The sequence below is a fragment of the Urocampus carinirostris genome, chromosome 11, assembly GCF_059441175.1.
Source record: "Urocampus carinirostris isolate Australia breed hairy pipefish chromosome 11, RoL_Ucar_1.0, whole genome shotgun sequence".
NCBI classification, from domain to species: Eukaryota; Metazoa; Chordata; class Actinopteri; order Syngnathiformes; family Syngnathidae; genus Urocampus; species Urocampus carinirostris.
This window is the reverse complement of record NC_142359.1, coordinates 27,945,766-27,962,081: the sequence shown is the minus strand read 5'-3', so window position 1 is coordinate 27,962,081 and position 16,316 is coordinate 27,945,766. Positions and strand designations below refer to the sequence as shown.

General features: G+C 39.0%; 1 protein-coding gene across 1 annotated transcript in view; it reads right to left on the bottom strand.

Annotated features, from left to right (window-relative positions):
* Positions 1-16,316, bottom strand: part of LOC148356997 (adhesion G protein-coupled receptor L3-like) — a 282,571-nt gene that overhangs the window by 203,124 nt on the left and 63,131 nt on the right. Inside the window, exon 3 of the mRNA XM_088348691.1 lies at positions 9,010-9,075. The gene's annotated coding sequence lies outside the window, so the exon portion shown is untranslated. The remainder of the gene's footprint in view (positions 1-9,009; positions 9,076-16,316) is intronic.

Sequence of the window (16,316 nt, the reverse complement as noted above, 5' to 3'; positions counted from 1 at the left end):
AGAGGAAAAAAAACAAAAAAAAATCACCGCCGCCGGCCTCGAGGTGCCTGATCTTAACGAGACCTCAAACAGCCCATGATAGATCGCTTTACTTCTCGAATTCTAAGCAAGGTTTTCTCTCTTCTTTGCTTTTTCTGTGTTTTACCGTTATTTCCACCAGTGTCATAGACATAATATAATCCTCCGCTAATCAGAAGAGGGGTCAGAGCAAGAAATCTTGGCCAGGATAGCTCAAACCACAGCCCCACTTGCCAGACTTAATCCCATCTGGAAGGACAAGAACATAGCAGTGAAATTAAAGATCAGTCTTATGCAAGCGCTGGTGACTTCCATCTTCCTCTAGGCTAGCGAGACATGGACTCTCACAGCAAAACTGGAAAAGAAAATCCAGGCCACAGAGATGCGATGCTACAGGAAACATCGAGCCTATTTAGCCGATGTGACAAACGAAACACCATCAAAGGACACATTGGACCCTACGAAAAACTGTTGTCAACTGTGTGCAGATGGTATGGTCATGTCAGAAGATCATCAGGACTAACGGACATATTTCTCCAAGGCACAGTTAAAGGGGGCAGGAGGAGAGGAAGACTAAAAAAAAACTGGGCCGACAACATTAAGGAATGGACTGGTGGCAACTATTCCACGACCCAAGAACAGGCTAGGGATCGTCAACAGTGGAGAAGGCTGTTGCGTCCTCATTGGTGCCTTGATGATCCATGCAGTAAAGGGATCCTTGAACGGTGAACAGAGATTCGTCCATCATATTTTGTGGCCTCAGTGTAAATATTATGTGATCCATTATCCCTAATCACATATTGCTGTGAGCAAGAGCCGAGCACATTTCTCTCAGGTTTGTCAGCTTTTTCTATGATGCCTACTAAAAAGTGAACTGCACTCGGGCAGCCAAGATCCACTATACCTGTGTATTCCTTTGAGCTAGCAGAGCATATTTCTTTCAGATCTGGCAGCTTTCTTTTTTCTGTCCGCGGGTAATGAACTGTACTTGTGGAGCCACAATACATTATCTCCAAACGCAAATTGCTGCAAGCATGCACCGGCAAAGCACATTTTTCTCAGGCCAAGCGTCAGTTTTTCTGTTTTGTTCACCAAAAAGTGAACAGCACTCGCAAGGCCATGATCCATTGTCCCTGATCACCTACCACTAGGGATCGGAAAAGTGCATTTTTTGTCGCTGGCTCTCTTTCTACATTGTGTCCACCCAAAAAGAAACACACAGTAGGATTTTTTTCTTTTATGTAATTAAAACAGCAGATTAATTCCGAAAAAATTAATCTATTTGTCTTAGATTCATTAAGTCGTTAATGAGGAGGTGCAAATAATTTATTACAAAATTTAATGTAGCCCACTCTACTGTCGCCAAAGGTAATGGATTAAACAAATTAATGTCCACTTCAACGAGTTTTTTATTTAACAAGAAAAAAACACTCACTCGACAGAAGTGTCTGAGTAAAAGCACTTGTAGTGCGCAGTAATCTAAAGCCGCGCTGCCCTCCAGGCTCAAAAGAGCCGAATTAGGCCCTTCTGTTACAACGGCTGCCGTTAAAAATGCACAGCGTGGATTTGAATCGACACGAACGAGGGCTGAGGGATTAGACCGGAAAGAATAAAACGCGTAATCTTGTCCGTGGGGGGAGATACATATGACGCGCTGAAGTACATTTGTATTCCGAGCCGGGTGGAACCGTCACCGGTCCAAATCTCTAAATTGCAAACAGTAGGTCTTGGACTTGTCCACTTTTTCAAGAAAAACCTATAAGTAAAATTCAGTAAAATTTAGTGGCAAATCTTTTTCCGTTCTGTCCACCAAAAAGTGTACTTATGCAGGCGTTATCTGTTATACCAAATTTCATATTACTAAGAGCGTTGATCGGCAAAAGGCACTAAGGCCACAAACGAAATGCACATTCGTGGCCGGGATACATTATCCAAGGTCAACTATTCCAGAGCAGGTGCTGTGCAGAGCTTTTTTTTTTTTTTTTCAGTTCAGGCCGCCGAAGCTTGTCAGTTTTGCCAAAAACTTACTTTTGACCCTGGTGGCACCATTTTTGGTTCTTTCATCTTTAAATAATCCATTATCCTCAGTCGACTAATATTGCAAACATGTTAAAATGTGGGGACTACTTAAGGGATTTTCCCATAGTGCAGGGGGTCAGGAAGAACACATTTTTGTAAGGCCTTGCAGCATTTTTTTCTCCATTCAGTCCACTAAAAGTGCTCTTGTGCAGCCAATATCCATTATCCCCAATAATATTTTTCTGCAAGCGAGGACTGGCAGGACACACTTTTGTCGGACTCTGTGGCCCTTTTTTTGTCACTGAAGTATCTCCACAAAAAATGAACTGAACTCGTGTGGCGGAAATCTATTATAGTGTTTCCCATATTGCTGTGCGGCAGGAATCTATTATCCTTTGTCCCATATTGCTGTGAGTAAGGACCAGAACAGGTTTGTTCCCATCTAAAATAAATTACAATAGGTGGATTTCTATATTGCAGGAGTTCTGGCAACCATTAATTGGATAAAGGATGTATTGAAGAACAATTTGAAAAATACATTTTCCAATAAGACTTAAATTGACTCATAATGAATCTGTTTTTTCTGACTACAACTGGACTAAATCCTTTTATTTCCCAGGCCACTTTCTGCATTTGATGGCTTAAGCAAGCAAATTGGTTACAGTTTGAAAATAATGACTAAAATGTTACCATACATCACCCAAAAATAAACAGATAAACGACTAAAGATTCTACACATATGCGAAAAAGACGATTTTGTTCGTAATTTATCTTATTTTACAATATTTCTTTTCACTTGTTTCAAAGTAAAATGAGGCAAACTCCAGTTAAACTAAGCAAGATGGTGTACTATTGCCGATGGCTGATCATTTTACTCGTTTTAGATGTCTTAAGAATGTTTTTTATTTAATTTAATCATTTAATTTAATTTACTACACTTTCTATACTGTTTTTTCATGTAAGATAAGAAGAACTCAACAAAGATGAAAATATAAATTTTATCCAGACAAACACCTTGGAGATGTAACTTGATGAACACCAAGTTTTAGGTATGTACGTTATCTAGCACAAGTTGTTATTGATGTCATAAAATGGAGAAAATAATGGTATTCCATACAATAAAGTAAAAATATCATAAGGCTGGGATGCTGTATCCCGGGAGTCTACTGTATTTGCTTTTATTGTTTATGTGTTTACTTCCACTGGCCTGCTCGCCACGGAAATATTTGTATCTTAATTTGCCCTAGCTGGATAAATAAAGCTTTGATAAATGCATGTTTTAAATGTCCTAGTCCTGTGGGCTTGTAGCCTGTCTTCATCCCAGCAATGAATTGCCCAAAAACAAGTTTCCAAATGGATGTGACTAGGGTCCCCCACGCCTCCCCTGCGGGGGCAAACCATCACTCATTTTGCAATCTCGTGGAGGGAGTATCCATCACTGCGGATGGCGTCGTTCAACTTTGGAGAAAAAAACTGACTTTTAGCGGGACGGGTTTTAATTCATCCTTTAATGAGATGTGGCTATCATTATTCTCTTGGAGAGGTTTTATTTATTTTTTTATTCTGATGAGTGGCCACACTGGAAATGTGTCTCCACGCTTCCTGCCACTTGCATATTTGCCTCAGAATGGGATGATGCCGTTGCACGTGCCAGCCTGAGGCGTCAGCTGTGTGTGTTGAATGCCAGTTAGAGAATTGCCTCCCCCCCACCCCTCAAAAAAAAAATCAAATAGAATCTACCACCAACTGGTTCCTAACCAACTGCTCTCAGAATTCAATGCCAGTCGCTCAGTAAGATCCAATTTGAAAGAGAGCTGCCATCTCACCAAATTACTTTAATTCTCTGTTGTTGTCAAAATAGTGATAGCTCGATACTCAACCATAATCCATTCCAGATTGGTGTTCACACTGAATTGTTTGAGTAGAAAAACAGTTTACCATATGAAATGTATTATTATTCCAACACATTCCGAAATGAATAAAATATGTACCCAAATGACCTTAAATACATAAAATATTCAAAAAAATGTTTACCTTGAAAATTATGGTTTGAACATGTGCATATTAACCCCTTAATGTTCCTGTACAATTCGCCTATAATCCCAATCCAAGACATACCCAAAGAAAAATCAATGCGGCTCTTGAACCGTTTGGAAAATATAGACAATTTTGGTCTCTTTTGAAAGGAAAGAATCTGAAGTTTTGACCCAAACTGAAACAATACTAACATTGAGTTACCTGAGTTGAAACACACAGAAATAGAAGGTTTCATTCTCGCCTGCAATTAACTCCCTGCAGATAAGTGTAGCATGGACATCTTAGCTGGTAAACAGGTGAGCAAAGCTTAAAAAGCTTCTAAGATTGTTAATACCTTCTCATAACAATCAGAAAAACTAAACATTGTATTTTACACTTTACTCTAAGGGTAGGTTTAGGGTGTTTTCAAAAGTGGAGACAACCACTTTTCTACACTAACACGTTTGAGATGTTTGTATTTTACTTTGGCCAATTTTTAGAAAGAAATGTAAATGTTTCATTCCTCTTTCATTAAGTCTAATTGATGAGTGTGCACACGTATGCGTAATAATGGTACATAAAAACAAATCACGGATTTCCTTGTGCACGTTATTAATGGCTCTAATTTTAATATACCCCTGGAAAATTGAATAAAATCATGTTTTTATTTTTATTGGCTAACCAATGTCCCAATCATTATTCGATTTGGTTACTACTGGATGAATATATTCGGATCTGTTGGAGGTGGTCTCCGTTTTATATCCGTTTTATCAAACAGGTCCGTATAGGCTGGCTGTGGACCGTGAAAAAAAAGCTTGCGACTGGCCGAACAAGGTGTCAATGGAAAGGGGAGAATATAACTACCATTTTGTGAATAATTTTATAAGACTATTTATAAAGAGGAGTTTTGGAAGAAAACGAACGAATTTCGAGAAGTAACGTCCAACAAAGCAGACATGCTTTTAGGCGGATTTCTATTCATCAGTCAGCATCGTCGTGTGTTTTGGAGTAATATTTTACACATTTGGATTTTATGGCCTTTTTTGACATTCAAAGAAGTTGAAGACAGCCAGGAGAAGTAATGGGTGAGTTACGCCGGCTTTATAGTTTGCGCATACCTTGTTTCTCACTGATTGCGAGGTTTCTGTGATGAGTATATTTTGAAATGGTCATCATATTTTTAATCTTAAGAGATTAAGCTTTCCAATGATATTTTGCATGACATAATTCCTTGTATAGACATGTACTGGTTTATCAAAAGTCCAGCGGCCCACCGGCACATTGGTTACAAAAAGTCATGTTGTCACAATGTCACCATTAACTGAAATATGTCATGCCCAATATGCTTGGAAAGCCTAAACTCTGCGTTAGAGAATGATGTTTTATCAATTTTGTTGGTCTTTCTTGGGTGAGCGTTACCTTAAATTCTGGTTGGGTCAGACCTAAAATGTCAATCATTATGTTTTGGTTCGGGCTCGGCTAAGATTCTCTCTTGCTGACTTTTTTTTGTATTATCCAACTGTCATTGCTTTTTGTTTCTTTTACTTTATGGCGGATCCACATGATGGATTTTGTCCGCGCACTCAGCATATCTGCGCAAAAGGGGACGAAATGCATTGCACCGGATGCTGAAAAAAAAAAAAAAAAATCTTTGTTTTTGATTTTAATTTATTTTTATAATTTTTATAATGTGTGGCTAACTAAAGGGAAAAAAAAAGTCATCTTGCTCCCGAGTCCTCAGATATCATTTATGGAAATGTGGGTTTTCTTCAGGCTCGGTGCCTAAAATCAGTTAACAGTCTAAGGCTTGTGCTGGTTCAGGCTTTAATACCCATGGGTCGGGCTGGATTTTATTAGGCCCGATCTTACCTCTACTCCTCAAGGCCTTAACATTGACATCTATTGTGCAAGGAGACGGTTACCCCGGATAATGGAGCTAAACAAAATGAGGATGCAAAGTACTTCTCTTTTTTTGTCCTGCTGTGACCTAGAAGGAGCGAAGCATAATGGCGCCTCAGATTTCAAGGTTGCCACCGAAGTCGTTCTCTTTTTAAAGCGAGAAACCGGAGGACTGTTTGACATTGTGTCGCACCGCAACCGGATATGTCAGACATTGTTTTAGCGGGACCTGGGCGAGCTGGGCTAGAATCGCTCGGGGCCGTTAGAAAAAAACAGATTTACGCCGACACGTTTCTGTGGCCACACCTGAATGGTCGGCGAGCAGTTTTATGCGACTCTCCCTGAGGAAACGTCTGCTTTAGGAAGCCTATTTCGCTCTGCCAGAGGCCAAATACGGTCATCGAGCTGAGGCCGAGATTGCAGATTTGAGAATTATTTACTACTCCTTCGCTTACGGAAAAATGGACCCTTTTCTATCCTCTCTTTTTTTCCACATAATATTGAATTTTGATTGACAGCGCTTGGTCCTGCAGTAACATAATGGTAATTCTAGGAGCTGTATAGCCAATGCCAGGATAATACATACACTCTTCTATTGCTTAATCAATAGAACCGACTTATTTTGCTATTGCCCGCCAACACTTCCCAATATAGTAATACCTCGGTACTGAAACTAAAATATTTTTGGACCCATATTTACCTTTTTTTTTTTTTAAGAAAAACAAATTAAAAACATTCTTAAAATACACCTCATTTACAGCATTCAGTATCTTTGGTACTTAAAATATATTGGGGTTTTTTTCATTGGAACTGAAAAATCTGTACTTTAAAGGGACACTGTGTTATATTTAGTTGATCCTAATGGTCCAAAAAACTTCTATTTATCTGATTTGAATACTAAGAAAAACACATGATAGTACATGTTAAATGTTAAATTTCATTTTAAAAAATCATAGGTCAAATTTCAAATTTGATTTCTTTCACACAATGGAATCCCTACCGCCGTCATGTTTGTCTGGCATCTTGCTGCTATGCTGTGCTCTGGAGCACTGGTTTTCATTGGAATTAAACAAAACAACACCATTGAGTGGTCCAATAAAACACACTGGCTTTAAATAAGTAAAATAGTCTGTCATATTTTATGTTTTTTTCTTGTACTGACTGCAAAGATACACATTTTTACCTCATCTGCCGATAATCTTGTTCTTTCTGAGGATTATAGATATTATTTTACTTAACTTAAACTCGTTTAATTAGGAGAAAGAGGAAAAGTCATCATTAGAATGAGCTAATTCATCCAATTTAGCTTTTCTGAGTTATGTTCTACTATGATTAGAGAATTGATTCCCTAAAACGAGCCAAATAAACAAATTAGACGAGCCGCAATAGGAATAATGTTTTCTGGGGTTTTATGAGCAGGCCCACGTAACGTCTATTTAGTTAAAAGGCCGACTGTCATTAGTCAAACAGTCATGAAGGCTTTGAATAAAATATGCAAACTCTTTTTTTGTCCTTCTGCCAAACAGCGCATCTACTGAATAGTAATGACAAAAATGTACGCACATGCCAAGTATCAAGAGCAAAGACTGAACAGCCTGATAGAGGAAAAAAACAATAATATAAAATCGTCATGATTCAAACATGTACTTTTACTCCATTTAAAACTAACATAAGTATTAATAAAGAACAGATCAGGAAAGAAAATTGACTAACTAGTCCTTGATTTTAAATTCACTCAGCGTAATATGAATGATCCCACTGAGATTACGTTTTGTTGTTCTATTTTTATTAAGATGAATTGTACTTGTGCGGCCCCAATCCCATATTGCAGCGAGCGGGGTCCGGAAAGAAGGCACTTTTGTCAGGAGCGTGTCATTGTGGCCGGCCTAAAATGAAAGTCACCGTTTTTGCAGTGATCCGTTATCCCCGGTCGAATATTGCTGAGAATAAAGGCCAGCAGAGCGCATCTTTTTTGTTCGAGCCACTAAAGTGTACCATTGTGGCCTACCTAATATGAACTGCACTGCATTAGCCATAGTCCCTTATCCCCAGTGACTATTGTGGGGGCAGGGACCGAAATCCTATTTGTGCATGCTTTGGGGCTCCTTTTTTCTGTTCTTTCCACCCTAAATGAAATGCATTTATTTGTTCGCAATATATTATCATCAGTTCACTATAATATAGCAAAATTGTTTAACTCTTGGTGAATTTTAGTTCCATTTTTTCTGGCTAAAAAGAACTGCACACATTTGGCTGTGATCCATTACCCCCAGACAACTATTGCTAAAAGCAGAGGCCACAAGATCAAATTTTTGTCTCCTGTGGCGGCCTTCTTTCCCATATTTTCCCCCTAAAATGAGCAGCGCCCATGCAGCCGCAATCCATCATTGATGGTTGACTATTGCTGTGAGCGGGGACGGGCAGAAAGCAGTTTTGACGGTAGGCATGCTGTTCTGGCCGGCCTAATATCAATCCATTATCCCTGGTCAACAATTGCTCAGATTAGGGAAAACTCTTTCCCTTCAGTTAATGCCACTGATGTGTGCCATTGTATCCATCCTAAAATTACCTGCACTGCTTTGGCCACAATCCATTATCCCCAGTCAACCATTTCTGAGAACAAGGACAGAGACAGTAAATTTGTCTCATGCTCTGGGCCTCCCTTTTTTTCATTATTTTCGCCCAAATAAAAGAGTTGTTCTGGTAACCATTCATCATAATAAATGAGTGATTACAGTCGTTCATTTTTGGATGACATTTTTTCTGAAAATAATAATAATAATTCCACTTTCACATTTTAAGGGGGATTCTTGTGATCATTCGTCATAATAAATGAGGGAATGCAGCAGTTCATTTTTTTCTGAAATTAAAAAAAAAATCACATTTTGTAATGTTAGAAATAGAACCAACTATGCCAAATATCAGTGTGTTTAAATTTTTAGCTTGTTTGATGAAATTGAGTTTTAAAAATGCAACATTTTATTTCCCATGACCTTGTTACCCCGTGTCTGAAGTCAATCCACCCCTGCCACAACGGATGCAATCGCCATCGATTACCTTGTTTGCAAACGTCCGTCAGGACAGTCAACGTCCAATCAAGTGGCTCCCGGCATGCTTTTCATTCTGGGAGGGACAGAACAAAAAATATGAAGGATGAATCAACACATTTCATTCGACAGCCGGAGGGATAACGTCCAAAAGCAAGCGCTGAAAATCCTTTTTTGCATTTTGAATTTCCTTTGGGTTTCCCTGATTAGACCAGAGAAATGTTGCCATTTGAACACATTTCCCATGTCGCCCGTCACTTGGCCAGCAAATGAATGTATTGATTGAAGTATTTATAGTAAATTCATCTGCCAATCATCCGGATGGCATAATTGAATCACAAAATGTGTGTGTGTTAGTGTGTTTCATCTTAATTTATGCAAATTAATTCCATCAATGACAGCACTAAAACAAATTATCCATTTGCTAAAATGCATGTACCTCAAATCATGCTATGCAACGTGCACAATAGGTTACACACAGTTATGGTATGTTACCAACAAAAGATATATACAGTGATACTTCTGTATTCGACCATAAACGGTGTTCAAACACTCAATTGTTTGAAACATTTTTTTATGTCAAGTAATTGTAGTTATTGTTCTACAGTACATTCTTGCACATTCCAACACACCCAAAATATTACTAAAATGTGCACCTAATCTGCCAAAAAAGCTAACAGTGTAAGTCGAGTGACACCCTGGGCCACAAGCAAAACGGGCTAGTGAAAGCTTGTCAGACTGACATCTTTCTCCAGAGGATGCTTCCCAACTGGGCAAGAGTAGCCAAGATCATCTCACTCGGCGTGCAGCAGTAATCGGGTATGCTTATGTCTGTTCCTCCAAATACTGGGTCAAAAATTATTGTTTTTGGGGGTTGAGAATCAATTTGTTTGAATACAAAGTCCCTAAAGTATCGAGGTATCACTGATGCCATGAAATTCGTAAAGATCATCAATCATGACTTGAAGTGTCCAATGACGAGACACAAGATGTCTGCCACTTTGAACCACTTGCCCCCTAAAATGTCAGCGATTGCCATTGTTGCACAGCAACAATTGGAGACAGAATGAGCTAAATTTACCCCGAGTAGGCAACAGGATTTTGTCAGAGCGGTAGACCAAATTTTTAACATTAGAAGCTAGCAGGACCAGCTACTTGACCAGGAACAATGTTAAACATGCATTAAACTCATGGCCTCCCATATCATGGTATGTAGTTTGTGAGACAATGTTGATAAGCACAAGACAAAAATGTCCCACAATGACCTGCAATTTTAAAATATCTCCATTAGGCGTTGCAATTGTATCAAATATTCAATATTATTTTGCTCATTGTAGGTATCCGTTACCTAATCTTAGTAGAAAATAATTAATGAAAACATTACTTAATAATAATGTCAGAACCCGAACAGACGGGGGACCCAGACGCGTATCGTTTTCACACAAGTTTTATTTTACGGGAATGGGGCAGTCATGCGTGTGAACACAAACGCCAGTGATTCTGTGATAGCTGGGCGGAAGAAGTAAGACAGAGAAGCTAGGCGCGGGAAAACAGGAAGTCAGAGGCAGACGAGATCGAAACCGGACAGGACAGACGGGATCGATACCAGATACAGGATACACGAGCAGATACCGGACAGGACAGGACAGACGAGATCGATACCTGATACTGAATACACGAGCAAGATCGCGGACAGACGGGATCGATACCGGATCCTGGAGACTGGAGCAGAGACCGGACAGGTCGAGACAGACGGAATCGATACCGGATACTGGATACATGTGTTTCATGAAAATATTTAAGTTTGAACCAGGCATAGTAGAAGATATTCACGTTATTTATTCAAACAAAATGACCAACAAAACGAATCAACTAATAATATTGCTTCTAAAGCAACAACGTGTTTATTATACCGCATTCCAGTGGTAAAAAAACTGAATTCATTGTAAAACCAATGTTGATTTAAATAGCATGTAATACATATCAACATGTATTTTTTTTAAATACTCCTAGGTTGAGAAATGGAAATTTATTTGACATAACATGCATCAAACCTATTTGTCAGCCATTTTTCAATGATGGGTATTCAAAAAAAAAAAAAAAAAATGTGGTTTGGTCACTTTGAATCTATGTAGTTTGTATTTTTCTTTGTGAGTTGTAAGGGTCAGGAACCTGTGGCTCGCGAACCATATAGGGATCTTTTCATAAGGACAAATGGCTCGGAGATAAAATTGACCTATAATTAAGGTTCTATTGTTTTGTCCCGATTTCGGTACATGCAAAGCCGAAGCGACACTGTTTAGTGTGTTGGTTCAGTCCATGGTGCCCCTATGTGCTTTACTGTTGAGATACTTATAATGAAAACCTACTGATCAAACTATAGATAAATAAAATTTCCAGACAACCGTTCAGAGCAATTTCATTGGATGAGCGGTAGAGATGGACGGACCCCTGCATTCAGCACACTCTTAGCTTACTTGCTCAGTTCAGTTTTTGCTATCCTTATCGTTTGCAGTACTTTGTGACATTTTTACAAAAGACCTTTGCTTGCACCTCGTTATTACTACTATTTAGGACAAAAATAACGGTCAAAAAGAGCCTCAATACCTTCTTAAGTAACTGAGGGCAGGAGACAAATTTTAGGTGGCATATCTATATTGATAGGGGACACAGGCTTTGGCATTATTATTGTTATTTGATTTATTTGATCAACTCATCAAATGACAAACTTGACTAAATTGTGCTAAAGAATTAGCCTTTGTCAGATAGCGGGTTTGCCGGTTTTATTTAATTTCATCCTCAAATATATGTTGTCGCTCTCTCCCAATTTTTTTTTTTTTTTTTTTTTGTGCTTCTGGGTCAAAAAAGTACCCGACCTCTGCAATACACAATATAGCAATGTTTAGTGGGCAAAAAATACATACTGTCCTTTTGATACCCAATTAGCTGCATTTTCACTTTCAATTAAATCCAAAATCCTTTAATTAATTAGCTTCGTCTTCAATATGATAAAATCCACAGGTCGTATATTCAACGCTATATCTGAGTTTGGTGATGCTCAACATGAGGAAACCAACTTTACCGGTCATTTCCTATTTGTTGGAATTATTTTAGCATTTTGTGCCAAAGTAAAGGTCCGCTGAAAACGGGGCCAACTGGCTCATTTGTGAAGCGAGCGCCAAAAACAAAAGATGAAGAAAACTCCTTTAAATTATTTTTCATGTACTTGTTCTGTGTGTGGAGTGGAGGTGGTATAATATCCCTTCCATAATTGGGTGGGAATGAAACACTTTACGTTGGCCTCCGGTGAGATTGGCACGAATTTGCCGAGCTGCAAACGGAAAAACTTACGCCGGCGCGGCATCCGGCAGATTGATTGAAAGGTTGAGAGGGGCTTGGAATCGTTCGCCCGCCATCTGCTGCTTTCCGGAACTCGCCTTGCACCTGACGGCTAACAGCGTGCGTGCAGATGCGTCAATCTCAACTTACTGTACCTTCTGTACAACTTCTGTACTCTTCTGTTGAAATCAAAACACGTATTCGGATGCAAAGTTTGAAGGTGAATAACAAGAAAAACAACATAATTCTATCTTCCAAATTTCACTAAAAAACTAAGGTTGCAACTAAAGACTAGTCATTTGTATCGAAACGATTATTTGAATAATCGGATCAGTGGTCATGTATGTATAGCATGTAAGAAAAATACTTAACGATTCTTCACAGTTTAAATATCAAACGGTTTTATCAAAACGGACTTTGGTTGTTCTTCAGACGGCAGGCAATGCATTTGTCAGGAACAGTCTGGCATAATTCTCAAGCTCTCTTTTATAGCGAAATCTACCCGTATACAATGTACAAAATGTATCAAATTGTCAGAACCCGAACAGGAGGAGGACCCAGATGCGTAACGTTTTCACACAAGCTTTATTTTACAGGAATGGGGCAGTCATGCGCGTGAACACGCCAGAGATGCGGTAATCGCTCGGCGGAAGAAGTGAAACAGAGAAGTCAGAGGCAGATGAGATCGAGGCCGGATAGAACAAATGGGATCGATACAGGACACACGGGTAGTTACCAGACGGGACAGTCGGGATCGATACCGGATATTGGAGCAAGACAGGACGAGCAAGGCAGGATTGATATCGGGTACTGGAGACTGGAGCACGATACCGGACAGGAGGAAACGGATGGGATTGATACCGGATACTGGAGGCGGGAGAAAGATATTGGGCAAGACAATAGGGGCGGGATCAATCTCAGATACTGGAGACTTATACTAGACAGGACGAGACAGGCAGGATAGATATCGGATTCTGGAGACTGGAGCAAGATCCCGGGCAAGAGGACACAGACGAGCTCGATATCGGGTGCAAGATACCGGACAGGGTCAAAACACAAGTCTTGCAAGTGCACAGGTTTGTTGACGGATGGACAAGGAGTGAATGAGATCACTGAGTTTAAATAAGAGGGAAGCCAATCAGGCAACGAGCCGCAGCTGGTGCCAAACGGGCGGGGCCAAGTGAGGGCAATGGGCGATCGTGACACAAATGTATTGACTTGAATATTACTTTCATCTTACTGAGGCGAGTCAGACTCCATTCCGTTCAACTGCCGGATAATGTTTCTCTTTAGATTTTTTTGCATCACCGAGATACTTTCATTAGATGTAAAGTCTGCATTGCAAACTTTGCAAGTAGTGTTTTTATACACTACACGCAGGCTAAAATGCTCCCAAACTTTTGAAATTTTGGTCCATGTACTTGATGTTGACGCCTTCATTCCTGTATTTTACTGCGCATATAGCAGAGATAATATTCATGCAAGTTGTCTCACTCTGTTGAAAAAAAAACTGTCTGGCGACAATAGTCAACAATGGAATTAATTGTCAATAAAATATATTATTGATTTTTGTCGACACCGTTGACTAATCGTTTCAGCCATAGATAAAGTAGAGTAATACCTCGGTAGTTGACCATAATCTGTCGGTATCAGTGTTCGTCCATCAAATTGTTCGAATACCTTCATTATTTCCCATATGAAGTAATTATATTTATTTTTACACATTCCTAAAACTTGGAAATAACCAATAACAATGTTTTAAATTTGGAGTTAATGACGACATAATAAATACTTGATAAATGTAAAAAATGTCAAACAATCTTTATCAAATTAGTGTACCACTGTAGGTTTAAAAATCCTAACTCCAAAAAACTCCAACATACATGTGAGATTGTCAGTCCAACACAACTCGCATGTTTTCACTAGTTTCTCCCATTTTTTCTCCCACTAGCCGTTCTTACTAGCTTCAATAGGTGTCACTTATCTTCCTCTGCTAACTGCTAACTATTTAAACAGCTTAGGTCGGAATTTTAAAATTCAAAAGAGCATATAAAAATAAACACCATTATTTTGCATGGGAAAAAATGTTTCAGCACTGGAACAATTCGGTGTGCGAACACTGATCCTGAACGGATTATAGTGGAGTATTAAGGTATCACGGTATATACCAGGGGTCGGGAACCTTTTTGACTCAAAGAGCCATAAAAGCAAAATATATCAATTTTATTTTGGGAAAGAGCCACACCATATATTATGAGACAAATTTACTAAATTGCTAAACCCGCGCCCCAGACAAAAGCTTAGTCTTCAGCACATTTATTTTTGATGATTTGATAAAAATTATGAAAAGAGAATAATGCCAGAGCCCGTGTCCCAAAATCAACAAACATACCACTTTAAACTTGTCTCTTTCTTGCAATGACTCAAGATCGGTTAAACTCATTTTGACCCTTTTTTTTCATACATATTGGTTTCAAAACCAGATGTAAGCAGTTATTTTGTAAAAACGTCACAACATTCTGCAAACAGGGAGCCTGATGTTCTTATCTATGGCGCAAACGGCGTAGGGCGAGAGATGGGAGGGAGTGCTTGCACTTTTTGCATAGCTCCACCCATCCCTCCCACTCACCCAATCAAAAAACTTTAAGTTCTCTTCTGGTGTTTTGGCGGATTTACAGTTTGTTCTGTGGATTCATCATAAGGTATCTGAACACTGAAGACAGATAATATAGTGATGTTTTATATAACGGATTATTTAGCGTTGTACAGCCAGAACGAGTTTTTTTTTTTTTTTTTGTGACACCTTGACTGGAAATTGTAGTGAAAAACGTGCCCTATATATACTGCAAAGTACTGCCACACTGTTAACTTTGGTTTGGCTCTGCGTGTATCTGAACAGGATTAGTAGCTCATGTTTTGGACGAGATGGAGAAAATTTGCATGCAATCAAATTTGTTTCTGAGCCACAGGTACTCATAGAAAGAGCCATTTATGGCTCGCGAGCCATAGGTTCCCGACCCCTGGTATATACTGTAGCTTCCGTTAGTAACATAGCATAGCTTTGTGGTTTATACCTAGCAGTGGAACGATATTTATTACTAGATTATCCTGCTAGCTGCTAATGTTAGCCACTGAGCTTCAAAATACTGCTTTGACAAACTCCTGTTAGCCACTCTTGCTAGATACTCCAGGTAAATTTAGCTCATACTGTCTTTCCTTGTTGCTTGGTTACAGTGGTTCAGACTTTTTAGTCTAAATTGTTCATTGGTTTAAAGTGGCAGACATTTTGTGTTAAATTTTTAGATACTTGTAATCATAATCGATATTTCCAATTGAATAGCTGAGCAGCAATTTTAGCTACTCTTGCCCGGTCGGGTTGCGTAATTTGGAGAAAGTTTGTCAGTCCAACAACACTAGCATTTTTTCAGTAGTTTCTTTAACTATAAGCTAGTTAGCCATTTTACTTTGGCTTATGGCTTGTTGCGAAACGTTTATGCTAGCCGCCCTGGGGGTGACTCTCCTTCCACTGCTAGCTTTATTACTAGCTTCTCATGCTAGCTGCTAAAGATAGCCACTAGCAACAGTTTACTGCTTTGACAAATTTCCTTAAGCCACTTTTGCTCCATGCTCCGGGTAAATTAAACTCACTTTATCTTTCGTTGTCGCTTGGCAACAGTGGCATTCAGACCTTTTGGACGATAATTGCCCATTAGTTCAAGGTGACAGACATCTTGTGTCTAGCCATTGGATACTTCAACTCACAAATTATAATACTTCTGAATTTCCTGACATCAAACGTTGATTTGTTTTGATGTACTTGAAGGAATGTATTTGAAAAAAATAATCTGTGTTTGACCGAAAAAATTGAGTTATTCTTTACCCAGAAAACAACCAAAGACTAGCTATTTTGGGTAATCTTGCCTGGTTTAATAATATAATTTTGAGATAAATTGTCGGTCCGGCATGCAGTGTTGGGAA